At 41.1% G+C, this 27,500-nt stretch overlaps 1 long non-coding RNA gene across 2 annotated transcripts; it reads left to right on the plus strand.

Annotated features, from left to right (window-relative positions):
* On the plus strand, window positions 1–27,457 carry LOC115506388. 2 transcript variants are annotated; one of them, XR_003966351.1, is made up of 3 exons: window positions 1–50; window positions 18,008–18,093; window positions 24,125–27,457. It is a non-coding gene; the product is annotated as an uncharacterized LOC115506388 (long non-coding RNA). The 2 variants fall into 2 exon arrangements; XR_003966350.1 differs by lacking the exon at window positions 1–50 and adding an exon at window positions 7,932–8,017.
* The last annotated feature ends 43 nt before the right edge of the window (window positions 27,458–27,500 follow it).

Consider the following 27,500-nt stretch of genomic DNA (forward strand, 5'->3'; position numbering starts at 1 on the left):
GCAAGCAAGGTGGCAAAGCCGGATTTCCAGTGGGAGCAATGTGTCCCGAGGTAAGACACTGCACACAGAAACTGAGCTCAGGTTTGGGGCAATCGGTGAGTGAGTGGGCAGAAGAAGAGGGTTGGGTTTGCAGGGACAGGCAATGGCTTCGCAGCACTTCATAAGCGCAGTTGTGGCCACAGGCTCGCTCGTGTCATTTTGTACGCAGTAATGAAGCCTGACGAGAGGTCTCCTGCTTGCCGATAGCCGGCTGTTGTCCTAAAAATGCAAACCATCGCCTCAGGCCATGGAATCGGGAACAGGCAGAGGACAGAGGCTCCGGCTGGGCCTCCCACTGCTACCTCTCCCTTCAGCACTCCCGACTTGGACAGAGAAAGCTGGTCTTTACCCTTGTACATAAGGACACAGAAGAAAGGGATTTTTTAAGGTGTCCCAGAGGCCGATGGTTTTAATCCAGACTTTTTGCTGAGCAGATATTAAAGATGGGGGAGGGGGGATGGCTACCACCAATCCTCACGTCCCCATGTGTTTTCTCATGCAAAATAAGCTTTTTGAACTTGAAAGCTGCATTTTCGCTTAGTTCCCCAGTGCCCCCCTCTCCCCCCTCCACCTTTATCCTCTTTGTTTTCTCTATAGAGTAGGCAAGTAAATCGGACCCTCCCTCAGCAAGTCTTTTAACGACGGCTCATTAATAATCGATGGGCCTGGCGAACACAGGGGTTCACAGCTCCGGGGCGAGGCAGCCACAGACCCCGCGCCACGTGGGAGACCCCGGCCTGGAGGAAGCCCCCGGGCCGAGGCTGGCGCGGCGGGGCCGCTGATCTGGAGGCTGCGCCTAGACCCGCAGATCCACGGAAAGCAGGCCAGGTCCGGGGCTGCCTGCCTGGACCGAGCTTAGCGATGCAAACCGAGTCGTCCCTTTCCGCAGTGTTTGTTGTTTGTTTTTGTTTCCAAATGCTGCCTTCCTGCTTCCCCAGCAGCCTGCCGGTCCTAAGACTGCAAAGACTTCCTTGACTTGGGGAAAGGCAAATTTTGAGTGGTAACTTGTCCCCCATTGGCTCTGAGGGTCTTTGTTGCCCACTGCTCGTATTTCAGAAGCCCTCCTCCTCTCTTGTCAGTCTCCTTGGAAGCAAACCCTGAAGTTGGGAAAAAAAAATGCATGCTGTTTCCTTGTGTTTTTAGGCATCTATTATTTCTATGGAATTCTTGACAGACAACAAAAGATTAAAAAAAAAAACTGTCGATTTTTGCTGTCAAGGAAACAAGCTGTTCTCCCCATTTAAGGCTCCCTTGGTAAACCTGGTTAGAAACTTTATTAAGAATTGATGAATATAGTCAGTCTCTCACAGAAGTCACCTGGAGCTGTTTCTACATCTCCACTCTACGGAGAGCTTGATGAATCCCTGAAAGTGAATCCCTGCTGGATGAATGACCCTGGTTTTCTGAAAGGCCTGGTGGAAGGGGGCTGACCCAGGTGGGGCTTTCACGTGGTGGATGCCCTTGTGCTGCTCTGGAATAGGAACAAGAGCACTAGCCCCTCACACCTGTGTAGCGTTTCCTGGTTCAAGAGCCCTTTCAAAGGAACTATCAACTTTGCTCCCCTGTAACCCGGCGGGAAGGTAGAACATGCCGATCAGGTGGGCCACAAGGAAGTGACAGGGAGACCTCCAACTTGCTGCCCCCTTAGGGTTGCAAGTAATGGTAGCATGTAACCCCTTCTCTATATGTTTCCATCTTCCTTTGACACATTTTTCTCTTTATTCACCATTACGTATTTGTTAATTACTTTCCTTAAAATGCTACTTTCCAGGGAAATGAGGCAGGTATTCTGGGTCATTCTCCTTGCTGTGTTCATATCCCTATTGATTCTATCTCTTCTTGGTTAAGAGTCAATCGGTCCCACGAACCCCTGTGATTTCAGTAGGACTTAATGAACTTGAATTGTGACCGCATTGGTAGGACTCTGTTTATGTTTACACAGTGGTTTTAACTTTGTTGTCTGACAGCAGTAATTTGTATATCTGGACCCACAAAACGGAGGCCACCCCAGTAGCCCGGCCCATGTCACACATCTAAACCTAAGTCAGCCTGCACTTATGGGAAATATTTTGCTCTTGGGGAAACCTACCACCCACCAATCACAATTCTCCAACTCAGCTCTAGCTAGTTTAACTTACCCTAGAAAGTAGGCCCTCATGGGGTGCCTGGGTGTCTCAGTTGGTTGGGTATCCATGACTGATGACTGAGGTCATGATCACTCAGTGGGTTCAAGCCCTGAGTCGAGCTCTGTGCTGATAGCTCAGAGCCTGGAGCCTGCTTCGGATTCTGTATCTCCCTCTCTCTCTGCCCCTCCCCCACTCACATTCTGTCTCTCTCTCAAAAAATAAATAAACCTTTAAAAAAATAAATAAAAAAGAAAAAGAAAGTAGGCCCTGCTGGCTCTATAAGGAAATCCCCGGCCGCCTAGCCAATTCCGCCTTGTATCCGTGTTCTGCTTCTGATGCTCTTTGAAACTTGCTCTTGCCCAAAATCCCTCGAGAAGAGTGGCCCACTGTTTATGAGGCAATGTACTACTCCAATTCATTAATTATTTCCCCTTGGATAACGAGTATCAGACTTGTTATTAAATTGTATTACTTTTGTTATTTGACAACCTTCATAGCAATCCTGTGAAGTAGGGATTTTCAACATCCTTATCAGATGAGGCAGCTAAAGCTCAAGAAAGTTACGAATTTTCTCTTCCCCCTGTTGTCATGCTGCTACTTGCCTGGCAACTAGGGCATGTTCACAGATGTACAAAGCTTATCGTCTATTTGGGGGAAGCCTGTAAGCCAGCAGTTAAGCTGTGGTATGTACCCCCAGAATCATAATTCAAGGTAGAATTGTAGTCCTCTGAAAAGAATATGAGCTAAGTACTGTATCATTTCAGAGTAGGGAGAGATTCCTTTTAATGGAAGGAACATATAGAGTGGTTGGTCAAAGTCATGGTCCTTGGTATCACAGGGACTTGAGCTGAATCAGCTTCATTATTTGGTGGCTGTTGATATTGGACAAATTATTTAACCTAAGTTAATAATTAAAACTTAATCTAAGTTTTAGATTCCTCATCTGTAAAACTAAGTTTGTTATACTTACTGCATTTCCATGGGGATTAAATGAGATAATCCATGTAACTCATGGGGACTAGATAGAGTGAGGACTCAAAAAATGGTGGCAATTGTTGGAATACTCTGCATGCTTGGGATTTTGACAGCTAGAGATGGGGCAGATGATGACATTTCTGTCTTTCTTTTCTTTTCTTTTCCTTTTTTTTTCTTCCAAGTGTGATGGAAAGAATTTTAAGAAGGGGTAAGCAGGTTGTATTTACATTTTATATAAATCACTTTCTGACATTTTCTGCTTCATAGTCCTAAAATTGCACTGTGTGGTACAAGTCGCTTGCAAAGAAGGTAATTACCAAGATAGTTTACAATTTGACCAGTACATTACAAAGCACTATTACCTCTTCTCTACAACAGTTTCAATAGATATTGTTGTCTCCTATTAATAGAGGAGAAAATAGAAGCCCAAGAAGAAAAATAACTTGTTTCCGGTCACACTTTTAGTAGCCGGACCAGATTCCTTCCTTTTTCTGATTCTTGTTCACGACTTCTTTCCTTGAAACTATTCTATGTCTCTTTTGCCTAACATTTTCAGTATACTAGGCATTGCTTCAAGTACATTATACATTTTAAGTCAACTAACCTGTACTGCATTTCCTTGAAGTTGGTACTTTTGTTAACCTACAGGTAAGCGGGTGGGGACAGGGAAGGCAAGTGACTTGCCCAAGGTTTCTTAGCATGTGCTGGACCTCTGCTTGGCACTGTTCCCATGAAATTATGCATCCCCTGGTTGCATGCTCCGTGACCTCCAGTTTCTCTTCTATGATTCCTTCCACCTTGTTCCAAACCGAATAAGAACCAGCCTGAGGTGAACAGGTCGTCAATAGGTGTCTGCGACACTGGGCAGCTACCTCGCAAGGAGACAACAGCCGCGAGTATTTGAATTGCTCTGTTGCACACTTTCCAGGCTCCCTGTGACCAGGAGAGACATGGCTTAGCAGAGAGGCCGCACAAGTGAAGGTGCTGGGGCAGCTGGGGTGGGGAGATCATGGGATTTGAAGTAAATAGAGCTGGGATGAAGACCAGTGCAGCCATGGGCACTTGCTCTTCTGGAACCCTAAGCAAATCATTGACATTTTGAGGGGGGTCTATGCTATGTCTGAATTGCTATGTCTGAAAAAAACTGGGAGTAATATGAGCATTTTCCCACCTGCCTCACACATTGTTCTCAGGATAAAATAAAGCAGTGTATGAATATGCAATGTGAAGACTCTACATTGTATATAAATAGGAAGCACCAAAGGCCTCCAACCATTTTTAATATCAAATAAAATCCTGATTTGTCTAGTTGTCTAGAATGACGAGTGGAAATAATTTGTTTCTGTAACTGAACCCAGATTAGATCTCTGGACACCACCCTTCTATTAACGCACCTTGATTTTTGAATCCATGGAATTATTTTCACTTCCACGTCTTTTAATGATTGCATCACATTCCTCATTTTAGGAGAGAATCTGAACCCACAGGTCTCATCAGCTTAACACCTTTGTCCAAAGAAAAAAGAGGGGACACTTTCCTGGTTTGTAACATTAACTGATAACTTTAGTCAATGTGGCCCTCTCACCAGGGTATAGGATATAGGATAAGGTCACATTCATTTTGTTATTCAAATTATAGTAGCTGTGTTCCATCCAGTTTCCTCTTTCCCCATGGGGTTCCATGAAAAAACCAAGACCCTTAGAAATTTACTCAGTCCAAAGAGCTTAGTCTCCATAGATACATCACTTGACAAAGGAAGAAACTAGAACATCTGGTCTAATGGCAGAAGAGCCCCTTTCTCTGCTGCTGTTGTTGCCATCCACAGCAAACCCTGCAAGTTGAGGAGCTGATATCCTGCCTATTGACAAGCTGCTCTGTCAGGATTGTAATGGGGTCACTGGTGGTTTGTCAGCATGAGGATCCGGGAAGGGAGGAGAGCCCCTTCCTGCCCCAGGATTCCTGAGCCTCCGGGGTGAGAGCCCCACGTGAGCAGCAATCTCAGTCCTCACGCCCACAGCACTGCCCTGGGGCTGCAATAGTTCCAGAGCCACCATCAGAAGGGAGTTGAGCCTTGGCCACTTTGGGGGGCCTAGGACCAGTCCTCCTCTCCAGCAATCCTGGTACCAGGGTTTAGTCACTGCTTTGGGACTCTCCTTTCCTTCTAATGACTTTCCTCCTCAAGGTCCTTTTGTTTCTCCTGCAGCCTAGTGCAAGGGTTGTCAAACTACAGCCTGTGGGCCACATCAGCCTGCTGCTGTTTTTGTAAATAAAGTTTTATTGGAACACAGCTATGCTCATTTGCTTACATATCTTCTATGGCTGCTTTCATACCGAGGAGTGGAGGACCTATGGTGACACGCTGTGGCCTACAAAGCCTAAAATGTCCACCACCTGGCCCTTTGTGGAAAAAATGTGTTCAGACACCCGTGACCATCAAAAGTGTCATAGTGACATTGATTATGGCAGTAAAATGTTCTTCTACAAGGTTCTGTAGTCAAATAAATGGAAGGATGTAAATGAGTGCATATGTGAGGGATAGCGCCAATCATCAAAGCAGCTACACTCCAGGTTCTTGTCAAACCACCATCGGCAATTCTTTTATACTCTGTCCCCAGCCGCAATGATTTTTCCCCCAGAACAAAGAAGATGAGCTCTAAGTTGATTTGAGATCTCCACTTCCAGAAATAGAAATAGGTACCAAGTTTTAAATAGAGAACAGCCTGACTCATCAGTATCCCAAACACACGCCCAGGGATAGGAAATGCTATCATAGGGAACAGCCAATGGCTTCTCAAAATAAATAAGTGCTCGTACTCAGAGTAGTAGTAGTCACGTCAGGTGCCTTTTGGACTACTAAAAGATAAAGAGACATGAAATCAAACTTTTTTGGAAGATTTTGTGAACGGTAATCTTCATATTGAAAAACATTCACGAGAAAAGCACTAGAGTCATGTTGACCCAACTAATTAAAAATGAGAAGATTCACAATGTAGTTGGCTTTTCCTCTCTTGCTTCATGAGCCTTGTTGTCCAACAGCCTGAGCTAAACATGCTGTGTCAATCTTCTCTTTTACATTTCCTGGGTGTTTTCTTCTGAGATTCTGCAACAACCCTGTCATTATTTTAAATATTTTTGCCTGTAAATTTCAGAATACTTGATCTGATTTTAATAGGATCCATGTGTGAAATCCTTTATTTTTTTTTTCATCTATCGTTCTGATTCTTTCTGCTCTTTAGTACAGCACAGCTTGGTAGCACTAGGTACGTCTTGTTGAAAGTATGTCCATAAATATGTCCCTTGCAGCATGGAACAGCTTGTTAAATTGGCAGTCCTCAGCAGTTTGCCTAGAAAAGTTTGCCTCACTTGCGATAGTCCAAATGTAGGGCAGAACACAGCGTAACTTTTTATCTAATTTTACCAATTGACATATTCTTCAAATTTTTAACTACCTCGTGTCTTTTCCTTACAGTGCCGACACCTGACTTTAAAGTGGCTAAATGTTCTCCCAATTGCCAAATGTGGATAGGGAAATTACCTTTTATTACTGGATGTTAATCTGGGGAGAAATTAAAGAAAATAACACAATAATTTAAAACAGGATGCTAAATACACTGTGGGAAATGCATCCTGAATGGCTGGGGCCACTGCTTTCTATTCCTTAGGTGGGATTGGTGTTGTTCTTCTTTATGGCAAGGGTGGGGCTCACTAATTTTAATTTTTCAAGTTTTGTTGATATCCTTTAGTGGTATACAGTACTTAGTAATACCCCCCCCCCCTTGTTTTGGAGAAAGAGAGGGCGAGTGGAGGAGAGGGGCACAGAGAGAGAGAGAGAGAGAGAAAGAGAGTAGAGAGAGAGAGATAGAGGGAAAATCTTAAACAGGCTCCATGCTCAGTGCAGAGCCTGATACAGGGCTTGATCCCACGACCCTGGGATCACAACCTGAGCCAAAGTCAAGAGTCAGACACTCAACCAACTGAGACACTCAGGCACCCCTAAGATACACCATTATTGAGACTGATACACTTTGGGATTTTATTGGTATGCTCTGATTTTCAGCTCTCGCTGGTTAGGATCCTGTTAGAACTAGGAGTGACAAATATAGAAGGACTTTCAATCCATAATTTAATGTCACAAGGATGAGCCTTCAATGCCACAGCCCTTTGCCCTCACCTCTGTGAGAGGAGGCCAGGTTCTCTCCCTCCCTATGTCTATAGAACATAGTCAGGCAGCACGTATGTCTTCAGGCCTCAGAACACCAGAAAAACTCCTTGTCAGCCTGTAATTACACTATTTACAATGTACCAAACCTTTTCCTGGGGGGAAACCGCACAACAAAACAAGACAAAACAAAGCACATATCTGAATGTGGCATCGGTGAAGGGACCCACAGCTTTGTGTTCAGTAACCCTGTTTTGGTGGCCACACCCTCCAGATGGCCCTAAGTGCTTTCAGGAAGTTGCCTGAAGAGAATGCATTTTCCATGCTTACTCCCTGTCTTCAGATTTTATCACTCAGCAGAGTATTTGCCTGTTTATGACAAATTTATTAGAAAATATCATTGCTGGAACAATTCTTGAAGAAAGCCTTCTTAGAAATCCAAAGTGGACTTTTTAGCAAAATGACACATAATTTTCCACCTTCTTCTTCTTTTTTTTAAATGTTTATTTATTTTTGAGAGAGAGAGAGAGTAAGTAGGGGAGGGGCAGAGAGAAAGGGGAGCAGAGGATCGGAAGCAGGCTCCACGTGACAGTAGAGAGCCCAACACAGGGCTCAAACTCACTAACTGTGAGATCATGACCTGAGTCCAAGTTGGATGCTTAACCGACTGAGCCACCAGGTGCCCCTCCACCTTTTAAACATGCTTTCCCAGCTGCAGGTGAGTAAGGACCACTGCATTTAGATCATTTTAGTTTTACTGAAATTATGTGAGACATAGACTCACCTTTGATTTTCAGAGGTGAACATTTATATTCCACACCTCTCTCAAGGGTAAGAGACAGAATCTGAATCTCTGTCTTAGTATTTCTTAAAAGTGGGGGGTTGGAGTTTTACTGACTTCAGAATCATCCTGGGTGGAAGTTACAAGTGCACATTGCTGGGATTCACTTCTAACTCACTGAATCAGAGCCACTAAGGTAGTATTGGGGTAATTCTGATACATATGAAAAATTTGAGAGCATCACATCCATTGCCCTGTACATAGCTGGTGTTCAATATGTGTGTGTGTGTGTGTGTGTGTGTGTGTGTGAAGGGAATAAAAATATTCCAAGGAAATTTAAAAAATTATTCAAATATAGTACTGTTTAAAAAAGAATTAAATGTCCTTCAGGCTTTATGTTGATTTAACCATGTTAAAACTGTGACCAAAGACATTCTAAATTGTGGAACTGTGGTTGATAATTGAAAGAGAAAATCTCTTGGCATCTTGAAGAATATTTTCTAATACTCTTAGAGGGGTCTGTAAAGCACATTTAAAATAACTATCCTGGATCACTTTACTATTTTTTTAATTAGAAAAATTTAATTATTGCCAAAAGCTATTTGCTGGAATTATATAAAAATGTTTACAGATGCCTTAGGAAGAAAACAGCAGAATGTGGAACTAATTGTGTTGATTCAAGATAATTATGAAACACAAATGACCATTACTTACAACAAGTCCCCTGACAACCAAGGGTTGACTCCAGGGATCAGGCTCAAATGAAGGAAATAATAATAATAATAATAATAATAATAATAATAATAAAAGAGCGGTGATATACTTATGTGGTAATAATCAAAGTAGAAAATGTGCCCTATTCCCAAGTTAATAAAGGCCTTTAGCGACATTTCGGTTTTTCAGTTACACAAGCTATATTTTCACTAGGTAAAGCTTCTTCCCCCACCCCCTAACTTCAAAGGAGTATCTTGTTTTTAAAAATCTTGAATTCCTATTGCATTGACTCTTGGGAATACGAGGTGAATGAATTACGTTTCCTGACTTTCCCTTATGGTGGAGAGAGACATATTTGGGTATGAATTGTTTTCATTTCTTTTCCATCCTAGATTTTCAGTGAGATTTCATGCCAGGGTTGCAGGTAAGAGCCCAGAAGAGACTTTCTGGGTGCTATAAGATGTCTTGGCACAAAAGACCTGAGCAACTATCATCGGGGTGTTTGCAGGTGGTCCCCAACCTATGTGGACTTCTTGTTCTATTGTGATTTGATCATGCTCTATTTAGACTACAAGGTAGAATCAAAAACACAGAAAAGGCCAGAAACTTCTATTGGGAATCACCACCAATAAGAAATGTTAGAGGACCAAACATGATTTTGAGTCTTCTATTGAACAATAACATCTTGGAGAGAGACTAACACCTTTGTAGGAAAACAGTCAGGTTTCAATTTCACATTACTAAACTGAAAGACAAGCTGTAAATCAACATGTAAGTCACCAGATCAACAATGTGTAATAGAAATAGAAGGTGAGCCACAGATACAATTTAAAATGTACTGCTAGCTACTTCAAAAAAAGTAGAGAGAGACAGGTGAGAGTAATTTAATATTTTATTTAACCCATTATTTCCAGAATATCATTTTAACATTTAATGACTATAAAGATCGTTAATGAGATATTTGACATTCTTTCATCATACTAGGTCTTCACATGTCACTTTGAATTAGCCAAATTTCAAGTGTTCAATGGCCACATGTGGGTAGTGGCTGCCATATTGGACAAGTGAGCCCTGGACTGTTAATCTTGCATCCATGTATTAGTTCTCTAAGAGGGACTCTTTTGAAGGATGAATTATTTCAAAGGCTGTAAAATGTTGTCATTTCCATGTGATCTTAAGATGAGTATGTGTCAGTGAATGACCAGGAGTGACAGTGGGAAATGTGCTTTCTGTTGATGTATTTGAAAGTTACCCTTGGGTTTTCCCAGGCTGCAGAGGCTGACCTTTTCCAGCACTGTTACTTGTTCAGTTGCTGCATTTACTAGGTTGGGCTGTCAGACAGACACTGCAAATTGCAATGTGCTATGGCTGTGCTGGACTGTTGGACCGTTGGATGATACTTTAAGATGTCTTTACTCTCTGCTAGTGGCTGTCTCACTGCAGCTTGCTATCTAGCAACTGCTTATGCCTCCTCTGCCAAAGATGCTGAGCCAGTGGACTGGTCTCATTCTAGGCTTTCACTATTGGCTAGTAACTGGACAGAGATCTCAAGGAGCCAGACGTGGTGTTCATGGCAAATGTGAGTCTCATAGGCAGAGTGAAGGTTGAGCAATACCGTGACTCAGTGTTTAGACTTAATCTCAATCTGGAGTGTTACACATCAATAATATATTATTGACTTAGAAACATACCAGCTTTCTTGAACTGTTTTCATTCATTTCTGGATTTCAAGTTCAGAAAGTTGATAATTATATATCATATAATTCATGACACCACATCATTGGTTTGCACAGGTTTCTGTCAACCAACTGACTGATTCACTTATATGTCACCTATCTCTCTATCAACTGTCCATCCATGTTTTTATCAGTCCATCTCATTTGATTCCCATTTTTCAACTTCTGTCATTCTGGTTCTTTCTCTTATCACAAACAGTCATATTAATATGTTTAATGATATCTTTTTGTTTTCATGTTTTTATAAGACATTTGTTCGTGCATTCTAGTTTATACAAGTGTCATTATGTTACACAGATCATTCTATTTTCTTTTTATCATTATAGCCTATTGATTCTAAGACCTATCCATATAGCTATGTAAACATTCAGCTATTTGTTTCTAATTACTGCAGAATACTTCATAGTTGGTATCTACCATGTTTTACCTGTCCACCAGCAATAGACTCCATGATTGCCTCACACCATGACAAACAGCACTGTGATAAATATCATGGAGGATGCCCCCCTTCCCCGCCCTATCCCCCCCCCCCCCCACTGTATGAGAATATTTTTGAGAATTGTATCCAGGAAGAGTACTATTTGTCATAGGGAATAATTAATTTAACTAAGTACTACCAAGTTGCTTCCAGAATGTCTGCACTGGTCTATGCTTAAATCATCAGGCATATGAAGGTTTTCATGTAGCCATATGCTCAACAATAATGGCATTATTCAGCTTTTCAATTTCAATCAACCTAATGAGTTTCTTAAACTTTTTTATGCTATCATGTCAAAGTGTATGGTAAAACATAAAATTGGGAAGCAAACCAAGGTGATAAAATCCAGTTTTCTATTCTTTTTGAAAAACATTTGACCATGTGCTGGTTGATACAGGCCTAGAGATAAGTCACTATGCTTAATAAAAGTAGTGAGAGTGGGAATCCTTGTTTTGTTTCTGATCTTAGAGGAAAAGCTTGAAGCTTTTCACCGTTAACTATGGTATTAGCTGTGGGTATGTCATAAATGGGCTTTATTATGCTGTGGTACATTCTGTTCATACCCACTTTGTTGAGAATTTTTGATCACAAATAGATACTGAATATTGTCTAATGCTTTTTCTGCATCTACTGAGATGATCATATGATTTTTATCTTTCATTTTGTTAATTTGGTGTATTGTGTGGATTGATTTGCAGATGTTAAACCATCCTTGTATCTCTGAATTAAGTTCCACTTGATCATACTGTATGATCGTTTTAATTTAATGTATTATTGAATTCAGTTTGCTAATATTTTGTTGAGGATTTTTGCATCTGTGTTCATCAGGGATATTGGCCTGTAATTTTTTGTGGTGTTTTGTCTGGTTTTGGTATCAGGGTAATTCTGGCCTTATAAAATGAATTTGGAAGTGTTCCCTCCTCTTTAATTTTTTGGCAGATTTTGAAAAGGGTAGGTGTTTTCCAGAGCGGCTGCACCAACAGTGTGGAGGTTCCTCAGAAAATTAAAAATAGACCTACCCTATGACCCAGCAATAGCACTGCTAGGAATTTACCCAAGGGATACAGGAGTACTGATGCATAGGGGCACTTGTACCCCAATGTTCATAGCAGCACTCTCAACAATAGCCAAATTATGGAAAGAGCCTAAATGTCCATCAACTGATGAATGGATAAAGAAATTGTGGTTTATATACACAATGGAATACTACGTGGCAATGAGAAAAAATGAAATATGGCCTTTTGTAGCAACGTGGATGGAACTGGAGAGTGTGATGCTAAGTGAAATAAGCCATACAGAGAAAGACAGATACCATATGGTTTCACTCTTATGTGGATCCTGAGAAACTTAACAGGAACCCATGGGGGAGGAGAAGGAAAAAAAAAAAAAAAAAAAAAAAAAAAAGGACGTTAGAGTGGGAGAGAGCCAAAGCATAAGAGACTGTTAAAAACTGAGAACAAACTGAGGGTTGATGGGGGGTGGGAGGGAGGGGAGGGTGGGTGATGGGTGTTGAGGAGGGCACCTTTTGGGATGAGCACTGGGTGTTGAATGGAAACCAATTTGTCAATAAATTTCATATATAAAAAAAAAATAATAAAATTGTCATTTATTTTCAAAAAAAAAAAAAAAAGAAAAGGGTAGGTGTTAAATCTTTGAATGTTTGGTAGAATTCACTAGTCTGATCCTGGACTTTGTTTCTTGGGAGGTTTTTTATGACTAATTCGATCTCTTACTAGTAATCAGTCTATTTAAATTTTCTATTTCTTCCTGACTCAGTCCTGGAATATTGTATATTTCTAGGAATTTATCCATTTTTTCTAGGCTGTTCAGTTTGTTGGCATAAAATTGTTTGCTTATGATCCTTTGTATGTCTATGATATCAACTGTAACTTCTCCGCTTTCATTTTGATTTTATTTGAGCCTTCTCTCTCTCTCTTTTTTTTTCCCCCTTGGTGAGTCTACCTAAAAGTTTGTCATTTTAGTTGATCTATTCAAAGAACCAGCTTTTAGTTTCATTGATGTCTTTTTAGTCTCTTATTTCTATTCTGATCTGTATTGTTTCCTTCCTTCTACTAACTTTGGGCTTCATTTATTCCTTTTCTAGTTCCTTTAGGTATAAATTTAGATTATTTGTTTTGGATTTCTCTTATTTATTGAGCTATTTAGATTTCTCTTATTTATTGCTCTGAACGTCCCTCTTAGAATGGCCTTTGCTGTATCCCATAGATTTTGGTATGTCATATTTCTGTTTCTAAATATTTTTAAATTTCTCCTTTTATTTACTTGATGATCGAGTGGCTGTGCAGTTGCATGTTGTTTAATATTCAGGTTTTTTGTTTTTTCCAGTTTTCTTCTGTCCCCATTTAGGTCTGTTAATATTTGCTTTCTAATTTTGATGGTTCTATGTTGGGTGAATATATATTTATAAATGTGTATCTTCTTGCTAGATTGGCCTCTTTATCATTATTTAATGCCATCCATTGTCTTTTATTACAGTCTTTGTTTTAAAGTTTATTTTGTCTGATATAAGTATGGCTACATCAGCTTTCTTTTAATTTTCTTTGCATGGAATATATTTTTTTCATCCCTTAACTTTCAGTCTCTGTGTGTCTTTAAATCTGAAGTGAGTCTCTTGTAGGCAGCAGTCTCTTTTTTTATCCATTCAGTCACAGCCTTTGACTGGAAAATTTAGTCCATTTACATTTAAAGTCGTTAGTAGTTAGTTGTAGGTATGTCATTTAACTTAACTTATTAACTTAACATTAACTTATTGACATTACAAATTTTTTTTAATGTTTATTTATTTTTGAGAGAGAGAGAGAGAAATCAGGCAAGGGGTAGAGAGAGACACACACACAGAATCTGAAGCAGGCTCCAGGCTCTGAGCTGTCAGCACAGATTCTGATGCAGGGCTCAAACTCATGAGCCATGAGATCATGACCTGAGCCAAAGTTGGATGCTTAACTGACTGAGCCACCCAGGTGCCCTGTACTTATTGACATTTTTAAAAATTGTTTTATGGCTGTTTTTGTAGTTCCTCTCTGTTCCTTTCTTCTTCTCTCTCTTCCCTTGTGGTATGATGAGTTTGTTCAGTGTTTTGTTAAGATTCCTTTCTCAATTTCTTTTGTGCATTTACTATATGTTTTTGATTTGTGGCTACTGTGAGGTTCACATGTAACATCCTATGTATATAACAGTCTATTTAAATTGATAGCAGCTTAAATTTGAACACATTCCAAACTCTACGTTTTTACTCACCCCATCCTCATATTTTATATTTTTGATGTCACATTTTACCTCTTAATCAACAGCCTGGTTTGTTCTTGATGTGTCCCTGTTGTTGAGGGTATGCCAAGACCTGTCTGTGTTCCTAGGGGAGGAATCTCATTTAGCACCTAGTTTCAGGCTGATGAGAAGCCAGAGCCTCAGGCAGCAGCTTTTAAAATATGCAAATATACACAGTCCTGTGGGACCACAATTGTAAACCCTGTTGGCCTCCAGACCAGGAGATCTGGAGGTTGCCCCTGGGTGATGGTTGCAAAAATTGGAACTCCAGATGTGTGGGTAAGCTCCTTTCTGAGAGGTATTCGCCAAGGGAGTGTGCCATGATGGTGTCACTCTGCTCACATTCCTAGGAGTACCTCCATAACCTCTAGATGTGTGAGAAAACGGAATCCTTGCTCCTTAGGGTGAAGGTACAGGATAAAAGAATAGGCCTTTTTCAAGGGAAGACTGGGGTCGTGTTTCAGTTTGCTGTCTGTGCAGAGCCCTGGGCAGGGGGGAGGGGCTGCCAAGACTATCCTGATTGTTACAATCTCTTGGAGCTCAGGAACTCCAGCCCCCTTGGCCACAAGGGCCAGGCAAACATGGCATCCCCTGTGTGGTTTATGTGGACCAGCCATCTTCAGTAGGGCAGCTGGAAATATAGGGGCTGGGGCACATTCACCGGCTTCAGAAAAGGCAGTGGGAAAATGTCTTGACTGTTTGGCTTCAGCAATGCTGGAGGAGAATGCCTTGACTATGGGTATATGCTTGCCCCAGGATAGAGGTTGAAGAATGCCATGACTGCTCCTATTTGCCAGCCCCAGCCAGGGTGCAGGGTGAGTGTTGCAACTGCCCATGCTCACCAATGTTAGCAAGGGACTGGAAGAATGCTATTACAATAATTGGTGCTCACTTGCCCCAGCCAGGGAGCAGGGCATCACTGCAGCTGCCTCCACTCTGTGGCCTTGGCCAGGCAGCGAGACAGTGTCATGACCACTTACCCCTTCCTGACTCAGCGAGGCAGCGGGAGGATGCTGTGCCCGAATATACCACCAGCACTAGTGGGATAGGTGGAGAGCACACAAATGGAATCCACCAGTACTTCCATCTCTGGAGAGCACTCCCAACTGCCCCCTGCCCCTCCAGCAGATTCCCCCAGGCCAGAAAATGAATCTTCTTTATATACAGTTGAGGCACTTTTCAAATCAGTGCTTTTTCACCAGATCCTAGGGTGAGAGAGACTGCCCACAAGCTATTTAACAAGAGAATCTGTTTTTATAGCATTTTGCATCCCTTGGACATTAGCCCCATTGATTTTCTAAGCCAGACATTTTTGGGGGCTTCTATCTCTGATGTAGATCCCAAGGGTTCTGGTGTCTGATTTGGGGGACCAATCCCTCACTCCGCTGGGAGAAGTGCCAGACATGTGAGATCCCTCTTTACTCTGCATCGAGGCACAGGGGTAGGGTTTTTGGTGGAACTGTGTCTCTACCTCTCCTACTCATCTCGATGTAGTAGTCCTTTTATCCTCTTGTGGAGAAGCAGTTGAATTAGCTTTCAGAGGGAAATTATCAGTATGTAGCTGTAGATTTGATATGTCCATGGGAGGAAATGAGTTCAGAATCTTCTCATGTTGCCATCTTGAATCCCACTTCTCATTCATCATTTTAAATAGCTTCCTTATGTCCATGCACTTAACAAACTTTCAGTAAACATTTGTTGAGTGAATAAATGAGTAAATGAATGGCAAAATAGAGGGCTATTAACTTGCATGCCATGTAAAGGCAAAAGAGTGTGTCTGTTACTCTGTAATATGAGTGACAGTGATTATGGGAAGGTGAGAACAGGATCTAAAGACAGTAAATTAGAGGATATGTACAAAATGAAAAAATTACAAATAGCACAATTTATACACATATTCTCTTAGATATTTATTCATAATTAGGTTCATTGTAAAATAATTTCAGAAATTATCTTACACAGTTGGTAAACACTACTCTTTGGAGTTTTAAGAAAGTCCTTACCATTTGAACGAAAGTACAAGGTCATTCCATAATTTGTTACCAGTATGAGATTCATCTTCATGCACTCACTTCCCAACTGCACAACTTACTGACTGAGAACTACTGTCAGTTTTCCAGTCCATTCTTTAACACCTTACAAGAGACCTTGCAAAAAATTCTAAACCTTCCCTTCCGACTTTGGATCACTCTCAGTTCAGAAGCTGTAATGGGGTGTGTGCTTCTCAAGGCCTAAGCTTTGGTCCTGCCCTTCAAAATCAGGCATTAGCTCATCTCCAGCTTAGGGTGCTGAGAGAAATTCCACAGTCAAAGGTAGATTGGTTAAAGCTAATAAGAGTCTAAAAACCTATGAAGACAATAGATAATGTAGCAAGTCAAAATTGCAGAAGTCGTTACCACTGAGTATTCAGGAAGAAAGAGGTAGAGCTAAGCACATGGACCAGGGATGTGAGACATTTGCCTACCTTAGTAAAAATAAAGGACCAACAATACTAGATTCTGCCAGATGTTTGACATTACATCAGAAAGATGCTGAAGTTAGCACCACAACACGCTTTGCTCACAAAGGTTGGCAGATTCTGGGATGAGAGATCCAGATGGCTGAGGGTGTGGCTAGTTGTGCTGGGGCTAGAAGCTCTTGGCCACGTGTCTTACCTCCAGATATTTTGGGCAAACCTAGAACCATCCCACCTCCATTCAGGCAAAAATAGAGAAGGCCAGAAGGTTGTTTTGCATGCTTCCCTTCCATTATCTGATTGCTGAGCACCCAGTTTCTCCAGGTTTTCCAATTTTCATTGGAAAAGTCAACAAGTAGAGGCTACAGTAGAGCCCAAACAGCAAAGAGCAGAATGAGCTGATCTGGTCTTTTTATCCCTTCCCAGACTGTGGCACTGATCCTGGAGCTGCACTCAGGCCGGGAGGGATATTCTTCCTTTGCCTCATTTCCTCACATCGTGAGGAATTAAGGGATAATATGGACTTTCCACTTTTATGGGTTGGCCAATACTTTAATGAGATCAGATCCCTTTGACTCTTGTTAAATTAGTAAATGAAAAAGTAGTTGAGGGGCAAATTAATCTCTTGTAGCAGTTTTGCCCTTCTAGCAGATATTAGTTAAGGGTTTTAGGGGCAACGGATGATTTTCTTTAAAATTTTTTTTTCTTTTAATATTTATTTATTTTTGAGAGAGAGACAGAGTATGAATGGGAGAGAGGCAGAGAGAGAGGGAGACACAGAATCCAAAGCAGGCTCTAGCCTGCTGGGGGTGATTTTCATAAGCAACTGACCCAAAAAATGTTTCCGGCAAACAAATTCACAGCAAATTTTGGGCTACAGACATTATAAACTTATGATCGGGATAATGTCTGTTCTCCAGTTAAAAGTATGTGGTCAAGGGGCTCCTGAGTGGCTGACTTTGGCTCAGGTTATGATCTCAAAGTACTTGAGTAAGAGCCCTGCATAGGGCTCTCTGCTGTCAGCACAGAGCCAACTTCAGATCCTCTTTCCCCTCTCTCTCTGTCCCTCCCCCACTCACTCTCTCTGTCTCTCTTAAAATAAATAAACTTTTCTTTAAAAAAAGTATGTCGTCAATATATTGCATTATATGTTAATGTGTGTATCAGTATATGCCGATATGTATTACCCTTACACATACAGATACATAAATAAGAGGGAGTGAAAACCATAGCCTTTGCCTTCTCTGTACCCTCTACAGAGAGATCCTAAGCAGAATCTTGGTGTTGTTCCATACAGAAGTGGAGAAGAGTATTAAACCATATTTAAGAATAATAATAATAAAAGGTAAGTGATCAAATGCCCTAAGCAAATAAGCCCATTAGTTCAAAATATTATTATTATTATTATTTTTACTTTTCATTTTCCTTGGGCAGCAAAAGAATGACCACCGTCCTCCTCTGACCACCTTGCCACACCGTCTTGTTGTTATTTAAATTTGATACATAACGATAAAGCATCATCAAGGCACCTCAATTCATTTGACTTAAAACTCCCTGGTATTCTAAGTGCAGTAGCAGTTTCCAACATGTAGTCCTCTGACTGGGATTTTAATGAAAGGATGTTCTTTTCCTGTTTTTTTTTTTATTTGTTTGTTTGTGTGATTCTGTGAAAATATTTAGCCATTTTCAGCTTCTGAGATAGTTTTCCAACTATAAAATAAATATCCGGTGTCAAGCATTTCTGCTTCAGAATGAAATGAGAAGCGAAAGGCAGTATCCATTAATTTATAATTAAACTGGTTGGGAAAGGGAAGCACATGCTAGCAGATTGGTCCTCGGTGACTGATACGCTCCCTGCCACAGAGCCACTGCTGGAGGATGATTTATTATTTTTCCTAATGTTCCTCATTCTCGTTTCAGCCGAGAAGGTCACCCACAAAAGACAGAATCCAGAAAAGAGGCGACACAGTTTGACTTTGGGTGGCTGCCTTTTTTTTCCCTCCTTTTCTTTCACTTAAATTTCAGTATTTACAGCTTACCAGTCTTAAATTTGACACTCAGCAGACATAAACTGTATTCTTGAGAGGATTAAAGGATTATTCACTCACTAGCTTAATCAGATTAATCAGAGATTTTGAACAAGATATCTAATGCCATTCACAAGATGAGACGCGTGATCACTGCCTGCTAGTTGAACTTGGCTTGAGCAGGCACACACACACACACACACACACGCACGCACACGCATACACTCATGTACACGCAAACACATACATTGACATTTTACACACTATGATATTATTATTTAAAAATATTTGTTTTTAAAAAAGTTTTTTTTCAATGTTTATTTTTGAGAGAGAGAGAGACAGAGCATGAGTGGGGGAGAGGCAGAGAGAGGGAGACACAGAATTTGAAGCAGGCTCCAGGCTCTGAGCTGTCAGCACAGAGCCGGAGGCAGGGCTCGAACCCACCAACTGTGAGAACATGACCTGAGCCAAAGTTGGAGGCTTAACCAACTGAGCCAGCCAGGTGCCCCCAAAATACTTGGTTTTTTTTTTGTTTGTTTGTTTTGTTTTTTTAATTTTTTTTTTCAACGTTTTTATTTATTTTTTTTGGGACAGAGAGAGACAGAGCATGAACGGGGGAGGGGCAGAGAGAGAGGGAGACACAGAATCGGAAACAGGCTCCAGGCTCTGAGCCATCAGCCCAGAGCCTGACGCGGGGCTCGAACTCACGGACCGCGAGATCGTGACCTGGCTGAAGTCGGACGCTTAACCGTCTGCGCCACCCAGGCGCCCCCCAAAATACTTGTTTTTTAATCATAATCAATTAGCTTCTAATGCTTACTTTATCTAATGAGAGAAAGAAAAAAAAAGGTTATGTGCCTCTATATTTTCTAATGCTATTTAGATTTGAATTACTTTGTTCATTATGGGTTGAATTTATTTTTATAACTGCCTATTTATTGTCATATCATTCTTTAAAAGAATCTCTGGAACTTTTTAAGGAAAAATAATTATTTCCATTTTTTACATCCATAGGAAGTAACCCTTGAAATCTGAATATTACTGAATTAAGTTACAGTGTGAGAATAAAAGATAACCTGAAAAATAGATTTATTTGTTATTAATAAACAATAATAATTATTGTTTTTCCATTCCTATCAGGAGCTTAAATTCTATTCTACATTTATTTTAATAAGCTCCTTTTTCGGCGGGAACAGGAGGCAGCAAAGACCCTTTGTACTGCAGACATATTAAACCAGGATGGGACCAACTGTCCCATTGTAGGAACTCTTATTTGAAAGCAGCCTGAGTTAAGCAGATTTTGTTGGATTTACTTTCATTTGGGTCTTATGCTATTTGGAGGATAGAAAATGTAATATTGGAAGTATTCTCAAAGATAGGAAGAAGCAAAATTAAAATGTGAGCCCTATGCGTCCACTCTATTAATCAAAATCACCTGATCTAGGAACTCCTGTGAGACCCTGGGAACAGAATTTAGTTATTGGTCTATATTGGCATAGTGGTTCAGAAGGCTGTGGAGTTTGATGTTCTTGCTTCCCAACTAGAATCTTATCTCTGACGGTTATACAATTATTATGAAATCTTCATTAATCTGTATAATGCTCATTAATGTTTGCTGGTGATGCTGTCTCAATATAGAATACGAATACCTGATATTTAAGCTTGTATTGTGTCTCCGATGTTTTGAAGTCCTTTCACAGATTACAGCAACCCCATGAAATAACAAAGCATTGCAATACCTATTTTATAGCTACAGAGAGAAAAAGTGCTTTATCCAAGGTTAAGCAATAGAATTAGGGCCAATATCCAAGTCTTTTAGTTTTGAGTCCAAAATAATGCCACTCTTTCTCCTGTTGCGGAGGTGTTGTCTCAGTAATGGCTGTGGGTTTGGATGGCTCCAGCAACACCTACCCTGCCCAAAGAATATGTGTGTGTATGTGTGTGTGTGTGTGTGTGTGTGTGTGTGTGATGGGACACAGCTTAGTAAGTTTATAGGTATGGTTTGCAGCAATGAAATAAAATAAACAATAGTTCCAACTTAGCAAACACTGGAAACCAAAAACAGCCAATAAAAGTGAACAATGAATTTTGGTCAGTTTCCTGGGCTTTTGAGCTGCAATGAGATTTTATGGCTACGCCACAGCCAAAAGTTAGCAAAGGATGAAATCACGAGCCACTATTTCACTGCTCATCGGAGCAGTCGGAACGCTGGCTAACTTTTACAGTGTTTACGATTTGCGATGCACATAACCTATATTATCTCATCTAATCCTGAGGTACGTTCCTCATTGTCATCCCTTTTCAAGTGGAGAAACAGGAACACAGAGAATTTAAGCAACGTGCACAAGGTCTCAGGGTTACCAAGTGGCAGGTGGAGCCTACAGCTGGACACAGGATGTCTGTTCTTCATCACCGTGCCCACTTCCCTGCCATCAAATATGCATTTACAGTTCTGGCTGCTTTACAAAATATGATTTCTACACTGACACCTAGTAATCTTCATTGTTGCGCTGTGTATGTATTTGTAGTCCTTTTACCAGAAATGGTGACGCCTGTTCTGGTTTCATTTCAGTCATAGCATGCTTTAAGGGCTTAGTCCGCACCAGATACATGTGAGATGTTTTCTCATTCATCTCAGTTAATCCTCACTTGGGAGATTGGAATTGTTTTGCTCATTGGCAGATAGAGAATGTGAAACTGGGAGAAAGTAAGCAACCTGCCGAAGTACAAGGCCAAGTAAAAAGGCTGCAATTCAACCCCAGCCTGATTCCATGCCCTCTTGGCCTCTCCCTGCACCTGAACATGAGGCCGCAGTTGGGGGCAGGGAGGGGGGTGGGGGCAGCGCAGTGAGCTTTTCAGCCTAGCCTTGCTAGAAGGGACAGAACCAGCACACAAAATAAAAACATTCCAGATTTGCAGGATTACCTTCTCCCCACATGGGGGCCAGGAAGTCTCCTCTCTCTTAGCATGTTTCATTAACACTAAGTAATCAAGCCCAGTTTCCCTTTCCTTTTCCTGGGCCCTAGTAATCTTTTTCACTTTATAAAACTACATTTTTATTTTTAATCAAATGCACTATATTATTTCTGATTCTCTTCTTTCCTTTTGGAGAGGGTGAACCGTATTTGGTTTTCAATTTGCATCCCTGTAAATGGTTTTTGCTCCAAAAGCACAGAACAATGTGATGTTACAAAGATCAAGATCATCTGTTTAACTAGGGTAGAGCTAATCCCAAACTTATTCCTATCTGTGCTGGGTAGAAAAAGGATAAACATTGGGGAGAATGCTGGTATTTTTAAAAATCCATGTGCTATGTTCAGGGACCAGGAATTATTTTAGACAGGCATGACTAATTTTTTCTTGTGTTTAACTATCATTTGCAAAATATCTCAAGTATAGTGAGCACAAGAGCCTCTCAAATACACACATTTCCTGCACATATCCACACCTTCACACAGTGTTATGGGCACACATTTCCTTAATGCCCCAAAGTGAAAAAAAAAAGCTGGTTTAAGAATAAACCTCTTCTCTGAAAAAACATTTGCATTGGATTAAAACCACACTAAATTTCTTCCTCTAAAAATATTTGGTAGTGACTTTATTCTGTTAAGAGCAGTTGTTTTATTTCACAGAAAATGTAAATAAAGCCATACCATCATGGGAGTTGATGGGTTTTATAAATGAACTTACAAAAATGAAGTTGGTCTGTTTGATACATTATTGTCTTTATTCAACTATCCACTGGAAAGGTCCCTAATATGTCAACTAACATGGAATGGAATAACAGTGGAATAACTTTGGGCTTGGTGTAGGAAGTTATTTGGATGCAATTGCTTTTTGAGGAGATGTAAGCAGCTTGTGTGTGTGTGTGTGTGTGTGTGTGTGTGTGTGTGTGTGATTTCTCATAGTCACTTTTTTTTACAACTACTCTGTTGTAGCTTATTCTGCACTCCCAATAAAGGCTAATACTTCTGGAAGAGCCAGATCCTTGAGAAATGGTGTGTACGAGATTGTGGACTTAGCATTTCATGGAGAGAGAAATCCTGTGCCGTTTTAACATAGACCAAAGAGATTATGTGACTTAGTGGGCTCTGGGATCACTTATATTTAGTGTGTGAGCGAAGATATTGGATCTCAGTAATTGCAACAATTGGGTTAACATGGCAGTTATTCGAAATGAATGACTCATGTAGGTGAGCCTTCAAGGTTATGGGTCACTGAAAAGCTTTCCCTAGATTCTGCATACAGCTGCTCACTGATCGGGGCTTTCCTACATTGCTGGGGTCTCCTGGTGGCAAAGGCCAAGCTCCTCTCTCTTCTGTGTGTGTGTGTGTGTGTGTGTGTGTGTGCATGTGTGTATGTGAGAGAGAGAGAGAGAGAGAGAGAGAGAGAGAATGTGTGTGTCCATGTGAGAAGAGACTTCTCATCTCAGGTGTACTGTTTATGGAAAGAGCAGTGAAGACAGGGGACGTGGGCTTCTTAGTGAATCTGCTTATAAGTATTTATTTATTTATTTATTTATCATAAGCCTGCTGCTGCTGGAGTTTTGGAAATGTCCTATATCCGGCCCTGGGTAAGTATTTATATGTAAAAACCAAAATATACATTTAAGATGTAAGTGCTCTACTATATGTAAGTTACACCTATGTAATCAAAAAGTTGAGAATCACTTCATTTACAAATAACGTGTTATTTTGTCAGTATTAATTTTTGCACATGTTACAGTTTCACTTAGTTTTCTTTTGGACCCTCTCGGAATTCCTAACAGTAAGTGACAATGGTGGTTTGGGAGAAGATGCACATTTTTAACAGCCATCAGTTGGATCTCTGAGCTGCGCTTGCTCAGCTCTTCAGACGTGTCCCCAGCCTTCCACATTATGTCTCTTTCGCAATGGAGAGTTTGCTAAAAGAAATTTTTCTAGAGTTCCATCGTACTTGGGGTTTTCCATTCTTGGTAAACAGTGCCTCGGTCCCTTATGTTTGACACACAGGTGGTCCCCTTCCTGCGATTATTGTAGAAAAACAATGTAGAATTGTAAAATATGTAAAACGAACCAGAAATCCTTAAATGAAAAAGAATGAGGCCAATACAATGGAAGCCATGATCCCAATAACAGAAAATAGGATCATGTCGCTTTATTTCTGAGCAGCTGGCCCTCCTGACCTCTTAAAAAAGCAACACATTAATGATGCATTCGCAAACAACTTGTTTTTACCTTGTGCTGACAGTCAGGCAAGTGGGAGGTTAGAGAAAAGAAGGGAAGGCCAGGCAAGGGGATTGCTTTGCTGTACAGTCTTGGTTTCCCGGCCTTGGCTGATGGAATTATTGTTTATTTTTTTAATTTTCAGAGGTAGGCTGATGACAGCTGAAGAAGACTGTATTTGCTGAGGAGCAGCATGATGGTAGAGAGGAGCAGAGCTCCTGAGGGAGACCTAATGGTTCCTCTCCTTCCTGCACGGAGATAAAGACTTATAATAAGCGTGCATGTTCACCATCTGGCTCTGTGCATGTGGTCCTTATGGAGGGGAAAGCAGCACAATCTGTAAATGATCAGGAGCCATGGCGCTCTCTCCAGAGAATCCACGATGCAATCAAGGTGACAGATGGCATGGCCACTGCTGTGGCCTCATGGAGAAGATCAAAATCACCTTCAATAAACTCTGACTGAAATGGGCATGAGCACCTCAAAAAAGTCAGTTTGTCAGTCAAACTGCGACAGCAAGCTGCATTGGGGAAACATAGCGGCCAGCTCTCTGTTTTCAATCGTTTCCGTCTGACTGGGCCTGAACTATGATCTTTCTCAAATTGTCCTTTCTGTTTAGCTGAAGCAGGCCAGCAAATTGCCAGACTCATTGCTTTATTGAAGAAAATTGAAAACACGATGTCCTCAATTCCGGGGACGCACGACTGGCAGGTGCTGGGACACCCAAGCTCTGAGAGTAGATCCCCGTGTCTTCAGCCCAAGTTTGCTCAACTTTAGGCAGATTTTTGGATACGAAAATAAAATGCAAATATGTGCCTGGCCTGAAAAGATCAGCTGGCAATGGATATGTGAAGGGTATTAGATGTCCAATAAATGTGTGTAGAATAAACACATGCTTGAAAGGAAAAGGAGGAAGGGAGGAAGGAAGGAAAGAGACAAAGTCTCCGTGTTGTTGGTTCCATGTATTTTGACAGCAGGCTGCCTTGATGATAGATTCGCTCTCCATTTCCTTTTCTGTGCATGTTTATCGAATATAGATTGCTGTGAACTTGAAGCCTGGGACATAAGATCAGTGAAATACAGGTGTAACATTTTGTCCTAAACAAATTGTATAGAATTTGTAGAGGTCAACGAGTTCAGACAAATTTCCGTTTTTGACCCCCTTCCTTCCACAGCTGAAACATTTTTGAAAGGTCCAACTGCTCATAAAACTAGAAGGGGATGAGTAAAAGTTACCTGTAGTGGGAGAAAAATACTGTACTGTCTTTTTGAGAGGTAAGGGCACTGATTTCAGGTCAAAGATGATGGATCTTAATGAAAGGACTCTCCCCCTCCCTCTCCCTCCTCCTCCCTTGGCAGAGTTCCACTGTTGTTCTTCCTCCCAAGCTCCAGGAAATGTACATTTCAAGCAAAAGTCGACTTTCCCAACCTTGTGGTTTCCCCAGAACCCTGTATCTGTTCTCTGATCCTGGTGTTTTATATTATTAAGCCTGTGAGGAGATCTCACAATTCCAACATCCCATTGATTTTCCTACTCGAGACCATAATCTTCTAGTTTGCATACTTGCTTTATTTAAAATCCAAATCCTGCTCCTGCCCCTGTCCCCATACTCCATGTTGTAAATTATTTGCTTGACAGCTGAGAAATATCTTACTATTGGGTCCTGGATTCTCATAATGGCTTTCTTTTCCCTCATAGTTGCTTCTGAATGCTAATGTCCTGCTGTAGAGATTTATAAACAACTGAAGGACTTCAGCTCTAATCGGTGTACACAAAGCGAGAGAAACTATGAAAAGGGGCTCATATTTTGAGTAACAGAAATAGCAAGAACTTCATATAAGGACTGTCTTTTCACAGAACATGTAAGTGTAGCTGACTTGTTATGTGTCACAGTTCCATGTGGTCTCCTGGGAGCCAGGGACTAAATTTATTCAGGAGGAAATATCTATGGAGTGCTGAACACCTACTAGGTATAGGCTGTGTCAGGAGCTGAGAAATAAAACTTCATAAAGAAAAGTAGGTATCACACAGCACTTTTATGGGCATTCTCCCCTCGGGCTGGCTCTCTGCTGAGCCCGTTTGCATTCTCATCAATAATAGCTCTTGTGGAACACAGGACCCAGACGTGTGGGCTGGTGGGAGCATGCTGTCCTGTCCCTGGAGACGCTGTGTGTATTCTCCATCCTGGCCTTTGGCTCTCTGGAATGACAGGGTCTGTAATAGACATGTTCATCAACACGGCCACAAGGAGGGGTGGCAGGATGGGTCATTTCTGTCTATCGGTAGCAGTTTCTTCCCCCCAGACTCCAGCTGCTCACATGGAGTTATGCTTCAGAAAGGCAAATGGGTCTAATCCTTTCCTTAAGGAAAGGCCCCATAATCATATGGGGAAATTCAGCAGGGGCCAGAAGGCTGAAGTAGCCTACACTGGAACACGAATGTTGCGAGGCAACCAGCAGGAAATTTAGTAATCAGAGCTCAGCCTAAATTCAGATAATTACGTTCAAGTTCTCTCTGGCATGCAGTGTCACCTGATCGTATGCAAATTGTGTAACCATATATCATTACTCTCTTTTATGTCCTATCATTCCTAAATAATAAATTGCTTAGAGAAAGTTTCTTGTGGTAATTTGCAAATGTGAGTCTGAAAGCAGAGCTTTTCCTTTATAATGCTGCACATATACCCTTGCTCTCTCGGCCCGTGGGTGCGGCAGGTAAGAAGATATGCAGATCTTCAGATCCCACAGGCTCTGAAACTCACAAGGAGGATGGCTTGTGGTCAGAATATGGACAGTAGCTGCAACATGGACTGAATAATTTTTAATCATGGAGAATGCTTTTTATTTTAATGTTTTGAAAGATTGACACAATGCTGAAAGGAGAGGCTACACAGAAATTTTAAAAGGTGCACACAAGAAGATAAGCAATCTATTAAAAACTCAGATTTTGAAAGCATGCCATTGGCCTGAAATGGCCTTGGGGTAACAGTAATAAATGAATGTTCATTTCCCAAGTTCTCCGTGCACCAAGCCGTTTGGACTTCTCAAGAGGACAATGCTGTCTTCTTTCAAAAGAGGGAGTAGATGGCTTGCTACCACTAAAACAGCTCAGACATAGCTCTACTGATTTGGGAACAAAGAAATGGAATGTGGTTTTGTGTGTGTAGGATGTCATCATATGAGCTCACACCAGCTCTAAATTGGGTATTTGGAGGCTACTACATCTTTTGGTCAGATTTCAAATCAAACCGCCAATGTCTGCATTTTTCTGTCCATGCTTCTCTGAACAAGAATGATGGTGAATGAGGATGCCACCCTGTACCTCAAATGTTTCTCAAGCTGCTGGTGTGTTTTGGTTCAGCTTTCATGATTTTTTATACCAGTTTGTGACTTAAAAAAAAAAAAGCTCTCAGCAAAATATTTCTGTTATAGTATGATGTCGTGCTTAGAAAGGTTAATAAACGTTTTACAGAACACATTCATGTTTCGTTCTACTGATTGCTTGACACTCATTTTAATCT

This window comes from Lynx canadensis, chromosome F2 (genome assembly GCF_007474595.2).
Source record: "Lynx canadensis isolate LIC74 chromosome F2, mLynCan4.pri.v2, whole genome shotgun sequence".
NCBI lineage: Eukaryota > Metazoa > Chordata > Mammalia > Carnivora > Felidae > Lynx > Lynx canadensis.